We start from the raw sequence: 18463 nt of genomic DNA, 5'->3' as shown, positions 1-18463 counted from the left end.
CAGCTTCACAACAGCTCTGATCATCAAAGGCACCTTGGTTGATCTGAGACGCCTCAGCTCTTGTTCATCCGAGGTACCTTCAATCAACTGAGGTACCTCAGATCTTCAATTCAATAGGGCACCTCCGGCCAATGGAGGTATCTTGAATGGTCAACTTTAGAGCAGACCATTTTCTAACTCTACTCACCTTGGGTGATGGTCCAGCCATTCAAAGCTGAGCTTACTTGAACTCAACTTCGGTCTTCTCCTTGAGCAGTCTTCCTCCATACTTTTCATCCCTCGGATGCACCACATGCATCATTCTCACTCCACCGGCGTATGCTTCCGCAACTCCTTGTTTCTTGGATACACTGAGCTCGTTGGCTCTCTTTATGTGTCATCTTTCTTGCTCACTGAGTCTTCCTCTCGACTTCTTGTATTCCTAAGTTCCTACATACTTAGACACAAGGTACCAAACACACATGACCTAACTTAATTCGATTGATCAACATCAAAACTAACTCAAGATACTTGTAATCTCTCCCTTTTTGATATGAATCAATACAAATTAAAGTTAGGATAACCAAACAAGAAATTGTATATGAAAAATAAAAAATAATTAAAAATAACATAAATGTTTTTCAATTAAGTTCTCCCTCTTAATTTAACACTACTATCTCCTTTGATCACATTAAAAATATAAAAAAAAATTAGTAGAAATTTTTTTAAAAAAATTTCTAAGGGTTACACATATTTGATGCAAGTCTGTGTATTTTTACTGCAATTAATTTGCAAATAAAATAAAGTTTAAGAATTAAACCTTAGATTTGGTAAAAAATTATTTTATTTGTTAAAAAATCTTAAAAATTTTGGTCAATGTCAAACATAATCTATTAGATTATAAATAAAATTTTTCACAAGAAAACTATTTTTTTATTAGTGAGAAAATATTCTCATTGCAAAAATAGATATTTTTGAAAGTAAATACTTAAAAATAGATTTCAATGTCAAACTAACTTACTAATTTCTCGTAACATTTAAAATATAATGGTTATTTGTAAAAAAAAATTAAAAATTAGTCTCCAAAAATTTTTAATTTAAAAAATTTAGTTTCCATTAAAAAAATTCATAAAAACTAATGTAATATTCAAAAAATTTTAAATTTTTTCTGATAATAGAGAAAATATTTGTTTATCAAAGAAAAAGTTTAAACCTAATTATAATCAATCAAAAAGTTTTAAAAAAAATTTATGGTTAATAATTCAAACAACTTAATTTATATCATGCAAATAACTACAATTTAATAAACTAAATATAATTTTAGAATCCAATACCATTTTCTAACTACTGAATTTATCAAAACTTTTCTTAGAATATTATATTTTGACACTTTTATAATTTAGCCCATATAATTTCTAACATATTAATTAAGTCTTCTATAATATTTGGAATTTATTTCTGAAGCATATGGATTTAAACATGTAGATTTGTCTTAAGATTTTATTGTTTCTATTTATTCTTTTACTTTTGAATTTTAAAATTTAAATTTATCAAATTCTACTTCTACTGGTGGGCATGCATTTACTAATTGAATTTTCAATCAATGATCATCTTTTTTAATTCTACGTAGTGTTCTTAATTTGTATAAAGACTTAGACAATATTTTAATACTTTTATACAATTGGTCAGAAGATAGAAGACGTATCTCACTTACTATGTTAGACTCATAGTTTAATGCTCCCCTTCGTTGATACCTTCCTCTGAAGTGGCTCCCCTTTCATCGATGCTCTCTTCTGAAGAACTTTCATCGTCTTCAGGTAGGTAATTGGCTGTTAGTGCTAGTACGACATTTTCTTTCGTCTCAGATCTTTCTAACGATGATTCATTCTATGTCACCTTGAGATTCTTGTGTTTAGACTTTTTATCCTTATTTTTTCCCTTGCCTTTCAATTTTGGACAGTTGCCTTTAGTATGCCCTTCTTTGTTGTAGTTGTAACAATTTACTTTTCCTCTTCTTTATAGGAGCTTCTTAGCTTGTGTCTTATCAAAATTATTAAAATTATTAGAATTAAAAAAATAAATAAATTTTCTTACCAAAAAGGCCTCCTTATCGTTGTTCATTGTAGAGTCGGATTCTACTTGTAGTTCGCTTTTCTTAGCTTTTAGTGCTAGGTTGTGAGTTGACTTCTCTTGGTTTCTTGAGTCTGCACATTTTTACTAGTGTAATTCCAAAATAGAAAATAATTCTTCTAAATTACTTATCTCGAGCTCCTTAGAGATATTGTAAGAGTCTACTATCGAAATCCACTCGAGTTTTTGGAAAAAAACATTAAGAGCATATCTAATTAAGTCTAGATTTGTTACCAATTCACTAAGGTTATTAAGCCTTATTATTAATTCCTTTAGCTTGGCATGTAGCTAAGCAACCATTTCTCCTTTTTCAAGCTGGTGGTTATTGAGTTGGCTTTTGAGTAGATCTCTTCTAGCTAGTTTTACTTTAGATGTGCCTTCATGTAATTTAAAAAATTTCTCCTAAAGATCCTTCGTAGAGTTATAGGCGCCAATTCTATTGAATTCCTGAGCTGGCAATACGCTAAGAAAATGGAACTATTCTATTGATTTCCTTAGCTGGTAATATGCTCAGTAGATGGAAACCCAGCTTTACCATTGGACATGAAGTCAATTTGTTGCTTCTTGTTCTATTGGTAGTCTTCCTTTTCTTCTATGTTCTCGTCCTTAAGTACTTCAAAATCATATTTCATAATTAATAAAATATCAAAATATGTTTTGAAAAATACCTCTATTCAATGTTTTCAGACCGTGAACTCTCCCTCGAACTTTGGTGGGTGGATGCTTGATCTGACCATCTTTCTTGTTGCTTTAGTCGGTGATTAATCCTTTTAAGGTGGTTGGACTCTGATACTACTTGTTGGATCGGGTGGACCGGTTATATGGGGTGAATAGACGACCTACAATTTAAAATTATGATTTCTCTTGCTAACGAACTTAGCAAGAACACACTAATTATGTAAATAAAATATAAGCATAAAAGAAATAAGATACTCAAAAATTTATTTGATTTACAATCGGGGAGGTTGCTAATCCAAGACAATAATAGTGCACTATCGAACTCCTTCGACAACGATTAGAGGTTAAGAAGTCCTTACAACAGTTAAAAGCTCAAAATGAAATACAGAAGTTAAGAACAGATGTGTTTCTTACAACTAGCTCTAGGGCATTATTTATAGTCCGTTGGTCAAAAGTAACTATTGCTAACATAACACATCTCAGACGCCTCAATTAGCTGGTGGCCCTCCATTGAGCTGAGCTTTATCCATGCAACGTTTGTTTTGCTGAACTGGCGGATTGGATGCATCTTAGTTCATCGGAAGTGCCTCAAGTGGGCTGATGTGGATTCCCGCTCCTTGTCAGTTTCGCAATGGCTCTAATCATCGAAGGTGCATTGGCTAATCTGAGGTGTCCCGACTCCTATTCATCCGAGGCGCATCCAATCAATTGAGACGCCTCTAAGTCTTCGAATTAGTAGTGCGCTTCAAATGGTCGACTTTCAAGTTGACCATTTTCTAACTCCGCTCGTCTTGGGTAATGGTTCGACCATCCGAAGCTGAGGTTACTCGAACTCAACTCCGGTCTTCTCTTCCTAGTTTCTCGTCCCTCGGATGCATCACACGCATCCTTCTCGCTCCATCAATGTACTCTTCCATAACTCCTCGTCCCTCAGATGTACCAAATCCACTGGCACCTTTCTCGTGTCATCTTTCTAGCTCGTTGCATCTTCAACTCAACTTCTTGTGTTCCTAAGTTCCTACACACTTAGACACAAGATATCAAATACACATGACCTAACTTAACTCAGTCGATGAGCATCAAAACTAACTCGAAGTACTTACACTAACTTCTAGGTAGATGTGAAGTGTCCTAATCAAACTCTTCATACTAATATTGTTCTACAATAAGCACAACAAAACTGCAACGCAACTTGAGGCATTGAACTTTATGAAATCTTGGAAGAGTTAAAGATGATTAGGATGAAAAAAAGGAAACAATTATGGAAGAACTAAACAGTTTCAAATTACAAATTAAAATGTGCAATTATACACAGATTGTGTTTAACAAAGAACTGCAAAAGAGTTACTAAATCCAATTGTCACTCAATTTGCTTTGCAAGTTCAGGCAATGATCTGAAACACAGTGACAAGTGTGAATTATGAAAGGAGCTTCAGAAATCATACTGAGTAGAAGCTTATGCATAACTTTCGCATAACTAAAAACTCTCTCGTCTCATTTGTTCACCTATGGTAGAACTCAACATTAAATAAGAAGCATCTATAAGATTAAACATCAGGATTGACTAAGTCGATATCAGAAACTGTCATCCATTGCACAAATAGTCTCAGTCTCTCCGTTTCACCGATCGCAGTTAACCATCCTGTAAGAACATTCATTGTCACATATTTTGATTTGCATCCCTGCGAATTCATCTTGTCCATAAGCTCGAATGCTTTATCAAACATGTTATGATCCTTAAAACCCTTGAAAATGGAGGTGTAGGTCTTGACGTTGGGCAATATATCTTGTTTCTGCATCTCATCAAATAGGTTTGTCGCAACATCAACTTTTTTATTCTTACAATAAGAATCGATGAGGATGGTATAAATTACAACGTTGGCAAGCACCACTGACACATCCATGCTCCTGAAGATCTTCATGGCCTGGTCAAGATCACCAGCTTTGCAGAGACCATTGATCATAGCTCCATAAGTGACAACATTAGGTTTGCATCCATCATCCACCATTTTGGCAAGGAATTTATCAGCCTTCGAAAAATCACTAGCCTTGCAAAAAGCATCAATCAAAGTAGTGTATGTGAAGATATCAGGCCTAAGCCCTACCTTGCACATTTCGTCATGTATCTCGAATGCCTTATCCAACCTCTTCTTCTTGCAAAACCCACTGATCAAAGTGTTATAGCTCTTTATGTCTACTCGAAAACCATTCTTTCTCATCAACGACACATTTGAATAAGCATCATCCAGTTTACCAACTTGAGTCAACCCAGAGATGAGTGCAGTATGTCATAGAATCAGAGGAAACCCCTTTCTTGATCATCTCATCAAACAATGCTGTCGCCCTTCCTACATTGTTGGAATGAAGAGAAGCACTAATCAGGATGTTATAGGTGAGAGAATGGACTTTAACTTCCGGCCACTCGACCTTTTTCTTTCGAAAGAAATCGAGGGCACTTCCGATCATACCATGTCTGCACATGCCATTTCCAAAGGCGTTCAGCGTAACCACATCGACGGCAACCCTTTCCTTCTCCATCTTGGTAAGCAATTTATGAGCCATGTCAAACTCTGCAGCCTTGCAGAAGGCATCGATCAAGCTGTTGTAAGTCGCACTGTCAGGATCACAAACATGGCTTGATTTCATCTTGTCAAGCAAGGAGAGACCATCCTGAATCCTTCCTGCCTTGCAGAGCTCATCGATGAGAGTGTTAAAAATAATTGTGCTAGTGGACACGCCCGAATCTGGGCTTGACATTGCGTCGAGCATGTTCAGTGCATCGTTGAGGCGATGGGATTTGCAGAGGTGATTGATGAGTGTACCGAAGGTGACTACGATGGGGCGGACGCCCAAGACTTTCATCTCCGAAAACAGAAGATTCATCCTTGTGAAATCTCGAATTGCAGCGAGGCCGGTCAAGAGGGCGTTGCACACAGGGGCCTCGATGGAGCCGCCAGCATCCTTTACTGCGTGGAAGAAATGCCAGGCCCCGGCAGCCCCGGTCCTTCGACTGAAGAGGCCCTGGGCGAAATAATAAAATGAGATCCCAAATAAAGTTCTAATAATACATAATTTATCTACAATAATTTCTTCTAGCATTTCTATTTGCAAAATCTTCTATAATATTATCAGTTTCAAGAATTTCCAAGATATCTTTCTCAATACATAAAATTGCCAATCCATTTAATCTTTCTTGAGACATTGATGATCTCATATATGTTTTTAATAATTTTAATTTTGAAAAACTCCTTTCAGCCGATGCTACTGTAACAGGCATAGTCAATAAAATTCTATAAGCAATTGCAACATTTGGATAACAATCTACACTTTGAACAAATTCAAGAATATCAATTGCAGACATTATCATATTTGGTAAAGTCGTTTGTAATATTTTTAATTCAGTAAATAAATCATCTAACTCAACATCTGATGAGTTGTCATGAGTTAAAGTAGATTTTAAATTGACACAATATTTTCTTAATTCATCATCATTCAAAGTTCTTAGTGTTTTTGAATCAAATAAAAAGCCAAATATATTTTCAAAAGTTTTCATTTGCTCGAATCTACATTTTAAAGAAGCAATTGCCATGTCCACAACAACAATAAAATAATCAATTCTAAAAGACTCTTCTAATGATAGTGAAACTTCATCATCTTCTCTTTCATTAAATTGTTTTTTCCTAAAAATGCGGCGCTTTGTTGTAAATATTGGCTCTATATTCATATCTAATGCAAGACTCTTAGCAATAGTCAAACTTGCAGCATAACCATCATTCCTATACTTTTCAAAAAATGAGATTACACCTTCTAATTGTTTCATGACAGAGTCCATGCACATAGATTTTGATTGTAATTTCTTACTCACCATGTTTATAGCAAATAAGATATCATACCAAATGACCATACCAAGTAAAAATTCAAATTTTTCGATTGAATTAGCTAAACTTTCAGCTTCACTTATTGACTTTGCATCATCACAAATATTATTTAATTCAAGTAAAGCTGCTCTCACTTCCACGATTTGAAATCTAATAGCTTGAACACTTTTAATACGACTTTCCCAACGAGTATTCGACAAAGATTTGACGGTTAATCCCTTCACGTTATTAAGTAAAATTTTCCATCTCTTAGGAGAACTTGAAAATAATGTATATATGCGTTGCACTACTCCAAAAAGAGAAACAGCTTTAACACAAGAATGTGCCATATCACTAAGAGTTAGATTAAGACTATGACAAGCACATGGCATATACAACGCTCTTGGATTTATTTCAAGTAACCTCTTTTGAACTCCTTGGTGTTTTCCTTTCATATTGGAACCATTATCATAACCTTGACCTCTAATATTTTCAATACTAAGATCAAGTGATTTTAATACATTTTGTAATTCGTTAAAAAGTCCTAAACCAGATGTATCATCTACTTTTAGAAACTCTAAAAAGTACTCCTCTATTTTCACTTTATTACCTGACATATTAACACATCGTACTATAAAACTCATTTGTTCTTGATGACTTATATCTGGGGTACAATCAAGAATTATTGAAAAATATTTTGCTTCTTTAATTTTATTAATGATAACACTTTTAACATTATTAGCTAAAATAGAAATCAACTCATTCTGAATTTTATGACCTAGGTAATGATAATGAATTTCATTACTTTGAATACGTCTAATATGATCTTGCATCACATAATCAAATTCAGCAATCATTTCAATCAACCCCAAAAAATTTCCATTATTATCTTGATAAAGTTTTTCATTAGATCCTCGAAAAGCCAAACAACGTTTAGAAAGACATTTTACAGTTGCTATTATTCTTGTTATAACTTGTCTCCAACACTCTTTTTCTTTGGAAATTTCTCGTTGTAGGTCTTTATCAATTGTTAGATTTTTATCTAATCGCATTTTTAATTCATTCCAAGTGTTCATGTTAGTTATATGTTCAATAGTATTTTCATGTTCTTTAAGTCGTTCACTAAGATGTTTCCAATCTCTAAATCCATCCTTTGCTAGTGAACTTCTATTGTTTTCAGATTTAAACAACTTGCAACAAAAGCAATAAACTTTATCCACATATTTACTGTAAACCAACCACTTTCGGTCTCTTATTTCTCCATTACTTAAATGTCTAGAATAATGAGCACAAGAAAAATGCCTAGAAGTGTCATCCAAAGGATATACAATATTCATTTCTCTTATAGGCCCTTTTTCAACTAAAATATCACGTGCATTGTTATCAAGATTATCCCAATTTCTTGGGTCATATATATCAAGCGAAGAAATAAATTGTTCATCAATGTCAATATTCTCATTATCTATCCTATTTAAAACATTTTCATGTTCACTCAAATTTTCCCTTTCTTCGTTAACATCATGAATCTCATGACACTCATCTACATCATTCACAGTCATAGTTGAATTTTGTGGATTTTCATGAGAACTTTTAATAAAGAATTTATTAATAGCACCTCTTTGTGATTCAGTCAATTGTTCTAATTTTTTTCTTTTTTTCCTTTTCTCACATCCAGAAAGATGTTTTTTAGGCAACATATTATAATGTATAAAACCACAACAATTACAAAAAAAAACAGATAATTCAAATTATTTTACTAGTGAAGGAATAATAGCACCTGGAATATGATAGTTTTCAATATTAATGGAAATGTCCTAGGTTGTTAAGTTAAGCACCTCATCAGACAACACCTGTTAAAAGAAAATTAAATTATTATCAAATTAAAATTAATTAGTAAAATTATGATACTTAAAGAAACAACAATAATAATTTTTATGGAAGCCAGAAACCTAATAAAAAAAGTCCATTTCATCTTAAATTTCTATCACAAATCAACTCGTAGTTACTTTGTGCTACACTACTACTAAGGTCACAAGTTCTAATCTGTTAAACATGGAAAAAAATATATATTATTATATTTTCAAATGTAAACAAGTTCTACTAAGGTCACAAGTTATAATCTGTTAACTCGTAGTTACTTTAATTATTATTTTTTTCAAATGTATAAAATATCTAATCTGTTAAACATGGAAAAAAAAATATAAATTTTGTTTATTAAATTATTGTTTTGATGAAATCATAAGAATAATCATATTTCTACTTGTCTCAATAAGAAATTTGAGCTCAACTTCTTCCTGAATAGATTTTTAATGAATATGAACAAACTCAAGCAAAAAACATAAATTTTAACATAATAAACTCACTCAGCTCGATTTCATTTAGTTATCTTTTATATGTGGATACAATACCATATAAGTAGATGTGTGTAAAATGTCCAAGGAAAAAAAACAATATAGAAATGTTAAATTCGTGGAACCTTATCCTCAATCTCCACTAGTAATGGAATTGTGATTTTTTCCTCATGAAAAACATGCTTTGTAAAAATAAAAAATTATTGTTTTTTGAAAATTTTTTGGTCAGACCTTGTTAAAAAAAAATCTAAGTTATCCTAAAAATTACAACGAGAAATTACCGAATCATGTATTTCAAGTTTCAAATTTAAAAAATCTGCATCATTTAAAGAAAAGTGGCACACTACGAGAGGTCTCTTCTACAAACAACAATAATCTTTTTTCATAAAAATAACTACATAAAAAAATAGTAAACACATGTTATAGCAAACAATTAAATTTTCCATAGATCATAGATGACTATTTAAATTATTATCAAATTGAAACTAATTAGTAAAATTATTAAGAAATAGGAAAATAGCAATTCTTCAAGTGCTGTGACTTTCACAGTTTCACTATCTACAATATGAGAACGAACATTCCAATAAAAACCATTGAAACTAGGGCAAGTTAACATACCTAAACTATGCATTCAAACACCAGATGTTTCAGAAATCAGAGGGAAGCGAGCATTTGAAGAGACGAGGATGCAGAATTGCGGACGAGCGTTTTCCGGCAGCGAGGAAGGGAAGCACGGTGATGGCAGCCTGTGAGTAGAGATTAAAGAAAAACAGAGCTCAAATTCTACCAATGAAAATTCTAATTCCATAGGTGGTATTTATCATCTCTGTGGACTGTGGTTTGTGGATACAAAATAACGGTAAAAAAATCTTGAGAAATGACAGCGATGCGAAAGAAGAAGAAGAAGAAATGCGAATTACCGTTGAAGAGCTGTGAGCGAAAGAAGAAGAGATGTGACAGCCGACAGGGATGAGGGACCTCTAATATTTTCAAATAGAAAGCAAGGAAAAGACATATCTTGAGTCCTCTTTCTCGTAGGCGGTAGGTCGTAGTCCGTAGGCGCAGTTGCAGGCGGCGGGAGACGGCGTCACAACGAGCGCTGCAGTCCTGCAGATTTTCCATCGCAGAAGCATTTTTGCCCTAATCTCTTTTGACTTTTCATTCATGTATTAAACATAATATTAAAAAAAAAAATTTTTTGGGCCCCCTCAAAATTTAGGCCCAGGGCCGTCGCCCAGGCTTGCCCTCCTCCAGGGCCGGGCCTGGGCCCCGGTGGTGGCGCCGCCGCGGGCTTGCTGATGAGCTGAGTGAACAGGAAGGCGTCGGGCGGAAAATATCCCATCTTGGCCATCTCGACGAGGAGGGAGAGGGACTCCTCGTCTAGGGGCTGGCTTCGCTTGGCCAGGCCGGAGAAAACAATCGACCGAGTGGCGGCGTAAGGCAGGGAAGTAGAGTCGGCGGAAAGCATGCCGCGGAGGAACGACAAGGCGGCGGAGAGGAGGCCAGGAGAGGCGGAGCCGAGCAGGGAGCGGAGCTGGTAGTTAAGTTCACGAAGTGAGGCATTGTGGGAGGGTTTCTCAGTTAAGAGGTGCTGGACGTCGCTCCGGGTGCCTACGCCACCATCGCAATCGACGGCAGTGGCAGCGTCGGCGGTGGAAGAGGAGGAGGAGGCGTGGCGGCGATGGAGAGCCGTCAAATGCAACACGGATTCTTCACCAGCTTCATCTTCCGTTGGGCCCCGTTGGCAAAAACCTGATTATTACCCGAAAAGGAATCTGTTGGAAGAAATCGTCAGCGTCCATGCCGTCATTAGATTCGTGCAGTGAACATGATTAACCCGTTTGGGTAGGGGAAGAAGATTTACTCAGTGGATTAGCAGATTACCAACTCAAACTTATCACCATATAAACAGAATATATACATAATGTAGGAGAAAATATAATTTTCGTAAACTTTTCTCTTAAACAAACTTAAATACCTGGAATACAATACAATGATCAATTTTACCATGCTTACCTGGAATAAATACAATGATCAATTTTACAATGCTTAGAGTTATTGATATGTGTGAGTGCAAACGTATGAATGAACTCACAACTTGTTTATTTCATCTGTAAATTAGAACAAAGAAACTCCAGCAATTGTCGGCTCAATCACGATAAGGAATATTACAAGACAGATTTCATAGTCATCTGCTCATACAAGACATTCAAAAAGTGTTCGAATCCAAAAGGAGATCATTATTTTAGACAAGGATGGAGAGGCCATCAATAGTAAGTAGGGGTGGAACCTCGCTTGGACTAGGGTGGGCTCTACCCCACGCATTTAATAAAAAAAGCATTAAGTTTTTTTTCAGCCCCACATTTTTAATTAACTTAATTTTCTCATTGCCGCTGCTTCACCTCCCAACGAGTGACACCACAAAGCATTGCTCGTGATCTGTCTTGCAAGCAATTGACGTCGATGCCGGAGCTAACTTTCCTTGGCCCTACTCGTAGGCATCTAGTTGTGACTCGACAAACACAACTGCAACCTCCCTCCCTTCTCCTTAACAACACACGTGATATTTGCACGACTATCGCCGCAGTGGCTACCCCAACCTCGCGTCGCTGCCTTCCTCCCTCAACACCACTACACCGAGTTCACTGTTCTCGTCAAGAGTTTCGATGTCGTTGTTCTCCCTGTCACAAGCGACGTTGACTCCGCCCTATTGTCGCGATTCAATGGTGACTGATCCCGTCCGGAAGCTGAGTCGGATGAAGGCGGACCTTGTTCTGCGAAAAGTTGACGGAGAGTCGTTGAGATGCTAAATCAGCGAGGTACCCCGTGGACAGGCGCACACGAGTGATTGTACGGAAAGAAAAGGATCCGGGTGATGGCGGTGTTGCTCTGCACACACTCAGACGAGTCACCCCGTCGTTAGAGACCAGAAACCAGGGAAAAAGTCCCCGGGTCAGGCCCTCCGACGCTCAAGTCAGGTACTTTTTCTCCAGAAATCACAGAGAAAGCACGAAAAGTAAAAGACTGGTAAGAAATGACGAGTGAGCGTACTTGCGTAAGGGACAAAGCATCCCTTTTTATACTGCTACTGAGGCTTCTGGAACCTGGTGAATGTCAGGAATGTCGAGTGTCAGGCTCTGTCTGGCGGTGGTCGACACGTGACTTTCTCTTATAGGCTGGCGGAGGAATCGAGAAGAGTATGAGCCTCCCTCCGTTAGAATATTCCCTGACACGCGATGATTGTTCTCTGACAGGCAGTTACGATTCCTTGCAGGTCTATTTGTCGTGTAGTGTCTGGTCTCCTGACCTACCTTCGTACGCGTCATTCGAAGCATGTACATCCCGACCTGCAGTGAGGGTTTGTCCGCCGACCCATATCTGTCTGCTGTTATCCAGAGCATGAGCGTCCCGATCTGCACGCTGGGTCTGTCCGCCGACCCATATCTGTTTGTTGTTATACCGGGCATGAGCATCCTGACCTGCACGCTGGGTCTATCCACCGACCCATATCTGTCTATTGTTATCCAGGGCATGAGCGTCCCAACCTGCACGCTGGGTCTGTCCACCGACCCATATCTGTATTGTTATCCAGGGCCTGAGTGTCTCGACCTGCACGCTGGGTCTGTTCGCCGACCCATATCTGTCTGTTGTTATCCAGGGCATGAGCGTCCCGACCTACACGCTGGGTCTGTCCGCCGACTCATATCTGTCTGTTGTTATCCCGGGCATGAGTGTCCCGACCTGCACGCTGGGTCTGTCCGCCGACCCATATCTGTCTGTTGTTATCCAGGGCATGAGGGTCTCGACCTGCACGCTGGGTCTGTCCGCCGACCCATATCTGTCTGTTGTTATCCAGGGCATGAGCGTCCCGACCTGCACGCTGGGTCTGTCCGCCGACCCATATATGTCTGTTGTTATCCAGGGCATGAGCGTCTCGACCTGCACGCTGGGTCTGTCCGCCGACCCATATCTGTCTGTTGTTATCCAGGGCATGAGCGTCCCGACCTGCACGCTGGGTCCGTTCCTTGGCCTACATCACTTCATCGGAAGTTTTATTCGGTATACCCATCCAATCAATAAGCTGACTCCCTAGTCGCACTCAATCCCTGATTATATCTTACCTATGGATCTGATCCTCAATTGACTTTGATCTTATGGGTCAGGCCCATTTTTGATTGCTTTCAAGGTCAGATCCGGCCCACCTCGTAAATACTATCCTTTGACCAGTCCCTCAACGGAAGCTGTGACTTTATCCACGTGTGCCGAAATCTTGACATTCTTGTAATTCCAATTCCTGACTTCCATGGTGGCATTGCCACGGAGGCTAGACTCTTGACCTCCAGGCTGGCGTGACTTTTGACCCTTTTGTGGCATTGACTCCGCGCCAGATCATCTCACAGGCCCCACATTCATTCACCGTATCACAAGCCTCCCCCTCAAGTCTAGTCGAAGGAAGACCCAAGTCTGACTGACTAGACCCATAGACCCATACACCCCTCTGTTCTCTCTGCCTCCTGCCCTTCATATCATACCAACCTTTATGTCTTGTCGCCTGGGATACCCTATCTGTGTAATTGCTTTAGTGGTTGCTTTCGGTACGGTACCTGCGCACTTGCTTTAGTGGTTGCCTGTACGGTGCCTGTGTAATTGCTTTAGTGGTTGCCTGGGGTACGGTGCCTATGTAATTACTTTAGTGGTTGCCTGGGGTACGGTGCCTGCGTAATTGCTTTAGTCTTGAGTACTCGATCTCCTCTTTAAAAAGACCTCCAGACGCCCCCTTCTTGTATCCTTATTTTCCCTTGCTTTCTTTCTACTTTTCGTCACTCTATCTTCTCCTGGTTTCTCCTTGCCACAATGTATTCGCCCTCTTCCGACGAGGTTGATCAGCCATCCCCCCAAGTGCGGATAAACAACTCACCCTACAACTTGTAGAGAAGGAGCGCGAACTGCAAAATATGTCCATGGATCGAGATCGCCAACTGGCTCCCTTGCGGGACGCAGACGCCTTGTATTGCCTTGCTAAATCTCGCGTTCACGCTGAAAAGGCGATGAAAGAGAAATACCAGTCCGACCTGCAACGCCAACTTATCCTCCAGGAGCGTCTGCAGCGAGAGCATGAGGCCGAGCTATCCCTCCTCCGTACGTGCCTTAATGATAAACAAGACACCATCTCTCGGCAACAGACGGTCATCCGGTCCCTTCAAGCGGAGCTAGCCCGAGCTTCAGACATCCCAGTGGCTTCTGACCCTCAGGATGTTCCTTCCAGCGGCAGTGCCTACGTTCCTTAACTAACTCCTGTAGCTCCTGTCTGAGCTTTAGTTGTCTCAGTGACTCCTGTCCGGACTCTAGTTGTCTCAGCGACTCCTGTCCGTGCTCTAGTTGTCTCAGTGGCTCCTGTCCGGGCTCTAGTTGTCTCAGTGACTCCTGTCCGGGCTCTAGTTGTCTCAGTGGCTCCTGTCCGGGCTCTAGTTGTCTCAATGACTCCTGACTTATAAAACGTTCCCTCCTATAGGACGTTCATTCCTGTAATAGCGCCTGTATTCCTTGTCTTATGTGATTTATAAACAATAATTCATCTATTGAGCTTATATAATGGGTGTTGGCTTTGTAATGAATGCTTTGTACGCTCACTGAACTATGCTGCTGTATTAGCCTGTGACCCTTATTAGTTGGAGAGGCTCATCCTTTTGGACAGTTCGTCCCACTTGATTCCATTTGCCCATTTGGTCTGTTGTGAGGGTCAATTGGCTGCTTGACCTGCTCACTTGAAGATGCTTTGATCAGCGTGAGATATGCCCGCCTGACTGTGTGACAACCAGGCGCTCCTCATGATCATACTAACTCTTCGACTTCCGAGTCGGTTCCTTCTTTATTGCGGCATTGGTTTCCAAGCGCCTTCTTCAGTTTCGAGAGAGTCCTTTTAACTTCCTCATCCGTATAAAAGATTTGGGGCACTTCACCCTTCCTATCCGCATTTTCTCTTTATACCCACTCAACTTGTTCATGGAATCCCCCGAGTTGTCTGCTCTGCGTCGCAGACTGGCTTTTACCGAGAAGGCTTTACATGACATGACCTTGAGCCGGGATTTGCAGACTTCTCTTTGCCGGGAACTGGAAGAGTTATGGCGAGCGGCCAAATGCAGGACCCGGGCAGAAATGGCTCTGAAGATGAAAGCGCAAGCAGACTTTCACGCTCAACTCCATCATATCCTCTATATGAAGTTGAAGCACGAGGATGAGGTGACCTCTTTGAAGGAGGAGAATCGACTACAAAACGCCACCATTGATCAACTGCGGGCCACCCTTGATCGAACTCAGATAGAGCTGGCTCAAGCGAGAACGCGTTTAGAGGAAGGACCTCTAGTGTCTGGGTCCGATAGCAATTGAAAGCACGATTAAATGTTCTTTTCTATGAAACCCTCTTTATGAAATGAAGCTTATTTTCTGCCCTATAATTGCATTCCTTCGTTTTAGTGTCTGTGTTTGTATCGCTATAAAACACCTGCATTCTTTTAACATTTCTAGAAAATATAACAAAAGCACTTTGCGTACCTCGCTTTCTTCTTACCCTTTGCTAATATAGTAGCACGGAGCAATACATGTAGGGCGTGTTGCACTTCGCTTCATATGTATGTAAAAGATATTGGCCGAGAAAGTGTTTGAGCTAACTAGGAAGGTTGTTGGGCGTGAGAGCAGGGCTCACTTATAACTCGCATTGAGGCGAGAGTATGGAACAGACGACCGAGCAGCTCAGTCGTTGGGCGTGAGAGCAGAGCTCACTTATAACTTGCACTGAGGCAAGAGTCTGGAATAGCCGACCGAGCAGTTTGATCGTTGGGCGTGAGAGCAGAGCTCACTTATAACTTGCACTGAGGCAAGAGTCTGGAACAGCCGACCGAGCAGCTCGGTCGTTGGGCGTGAGAGCAGAGCTCACTTATAACTTGCACTGAGGCAAGAGTCTGGAACAGCCGACCGAGCAGCTCGGTCGTTGGGCGTGAGAGCAGAGCTCACTTATAACTTGCACTGAGGCAAGAGTCTGGAACAGCCGACCGAGCAGCTCGGTCGTTGGGCGTGAGAGCAGAGCTCACTTATAACTTGCACTGAGGCAAGAGTCTGGAACAGCTGACCGAGCAGCTCGGTCGTTGGGCGTGAGAGCAGAACTCACTTATAACTTGCACTGAGGCAAGAGTCTGGGACAGCCGACCGAGCAGGAACTTTCCTGGTCCAGATAAACATTGCCATCCTGCTGATCGATTTTCCAACCAGGACACCTGCAGCCGACCTGGGGATCTAATCTTTCGCTCTGGATGTAAGTTATCGATCTGGGGGTCGAACTCCCGATCCGGACGTACATTGCCGATTTGGGAGTCGAACTCCAGATCCTAAATCGTTCGAAGAGCTTCTACTTCGCCTTCTCTTGATCTTCCCGGGCTAGAGGTATCTGATGACACCCCTGGTAGGCGTCCAGCATACATATTCTTTCACATCCGGCTGTGGAATCTACCATTTGATCAATCTGGGCAAAGGATAGCAGTCTTTGGGGCTGGCCCAGTTAAGGTCCCGAAAGTCGATACATACTCTCCACTTATTATTAGGCTTTTTTACCAAGACCACATTGGAGAGCCAGGATGGGAACTGAACCTCCCGAACATGTCCTGCTATTTTGAGCTGATCCACCTCGGCTCTTATTATTTTATTCTGGTCAGCTGAGAAATTTTTTTTCTTTTGCTTCACGGGCCGGGAGTCAGGTAACAGATGCAACTTGTGTTCAGCCACCTCTGGCTTGACCCCAGGAAGTTCCTCAGTAGACCAGGCAAAGACATCCCGATTGCGGATTAAACACTGAATTAATTCTTCTTTGAGGGGAGGAGGAAGGTCTCTCGGTACCTGGGTCAGACTTTCAGGCCGATCAGCGTGTAGTTGTACTTCTTCCCAAGGGATGAGCTCCTCAGCTATAGGAAGAGGCTCCTCTTGAACAACATGAACACCTCCGTCCTGCATCCATTGATGTTTCCGAGCTTCAACTCGGACCATGTCGATATAGCACCGCCGAGAAACCTTCTGTTCTCCTCTAACTTCCCCAACCTGCTCACCCACAGGAAACTTGATTTTTTGGTGAAAGGTCGAGACAGCAACCCTAAATTCATGCAAGGCGGGCCTCCCTAGAATAACATTATAGGAAGAAGGGGAGTCTACTACTTTAAATGTACTCCTCCTTGTGCGCACCAGTGGCTCGGTGCCCAAAGATATAGCCAACTTAATCTGGCCCATAGGCTTCACTTCATTGCCGGTAAACCCATATAAAGATGTAGCCACTGGCTGAAGTTCAGCAGCATCAATATGCATCTCTTCAAATGCAGTCCTGAATAGAATGTTAACCGAGCTACCGGTATCGACAAAAACCCGAGTCACTCGGCTATTGGCAATGATGGCTTTGATGATGAGTGTGTCGTCATGAGGCAACTCTAGACCCTCCAGGTCTGCTGGCCCGAAACTGAGAACAGGGCCAGCAGCTTGCTCTTGACTGCATCCGACAGCATGAACCTCTAATCGCCGAACATGAAACTTACGTGCTCTCCATGAATCTCCATCAGTCGACCCCCCAGAGATCATGCCGATCTCTCTAACAGCTACATTACCTCTGTTTTCGACCTCCCGTAATCCTTCCGGCTCTTTTCCCCGGCCAGGCTGATGAGTGCTAGGTCCCGCAAGGTCAGGACGAGATGGGTCGGCCTGCCCTGCCACCCTTTGTTCTTCCATCATCTTGATCAGCTGAGGCGCTAGCTCAGGCGGGGGTAAACCCATCTCAGCGGCTCGTTTAGAGTCTTGAGCAAACTGAAAACATCGGTTAGTATCATGTGTACGGAATCTATGGTAGGTGCAGTACCGATTACTCCCTGGCCCTGGTCGGGGGATATGTACAGCAGCAATTCGAGGGGCAGGTCGAATTTCTGACCCAGGCTGAAAGGCAGGTCTGGCTTCCCGAACTCGCGGTAGAGGTTGAGGGGGTGGTGGAGATGCTCTTCTTTCCTGCTTATTGGTGGAAGGAAGTGGTCTTTCGGCCTTCCTTCGAGCTGCTTGGAAGGCTGCTTGTGCTTCTTCCACCTTGATGTAGGAAGCAGCTTTTTCCACCATCTCATCAAAATTCCGAGCAGAATTTTTGATGAGATCTCTGAAGAATTCTCCCTCCCCCAATCCATAAGAGAAGGCGCTCATCAGAATCTCTGAGGTGGCAGTGGGGACATCTTGAGCCACTTGATTAAAGCGATTGATATAACTTCTTAGGGGCTCAGTCGGCCCCTGCTTTAGAGCGAAAAGACAATGATCTGTCTTCTGATATTTCTTACTGCTAGCAAATCGACGAAGAAAGGCTGTTTTGAAGTCCAAAAAACAGGTGATGGACCCTTGAGGCAATCCATCGAACCATTTTAAGGTTGAACCAGATAAAGTATTCAGGAAAGCTCTGCA

At 40.8% G+C, this 18463-nt stretch overlaps 1 pseudogene; it reads right to left on the bottom strand.

Moving 5' to 3' along the window:
• Positions 1-4046: 4046 nt before the first annotated feature.
• On the bottom strand, positions 4047-12528 carry LOC122043535 (annotated as a pseudogene).
• Between the last annotated feature and the right edge of the window lie 5935 nt (positions 12529-18463).

Source organism: Zingiber officinale, chromosome 2A, assembly GCF_018446385.1.
Source record: "Zingiber officinale cultivar Zhangliang chromosome 2A, Zo_v1.1, whole genome shotgun sequence".
NCBI classification, from domain to species: domain Eukaryota; kingdom Viridiplantae; phylum Streptophyta; class Magnoliopsida; order Zingiberales; family Zingiberaceae; genus Zingiber; species Zingiber officinale.
The sequence above is the reverse complement of the archived record's forward strand: the minus strand, read 5'-3'. Positions and strand labels throughout refer to the sequence as shown.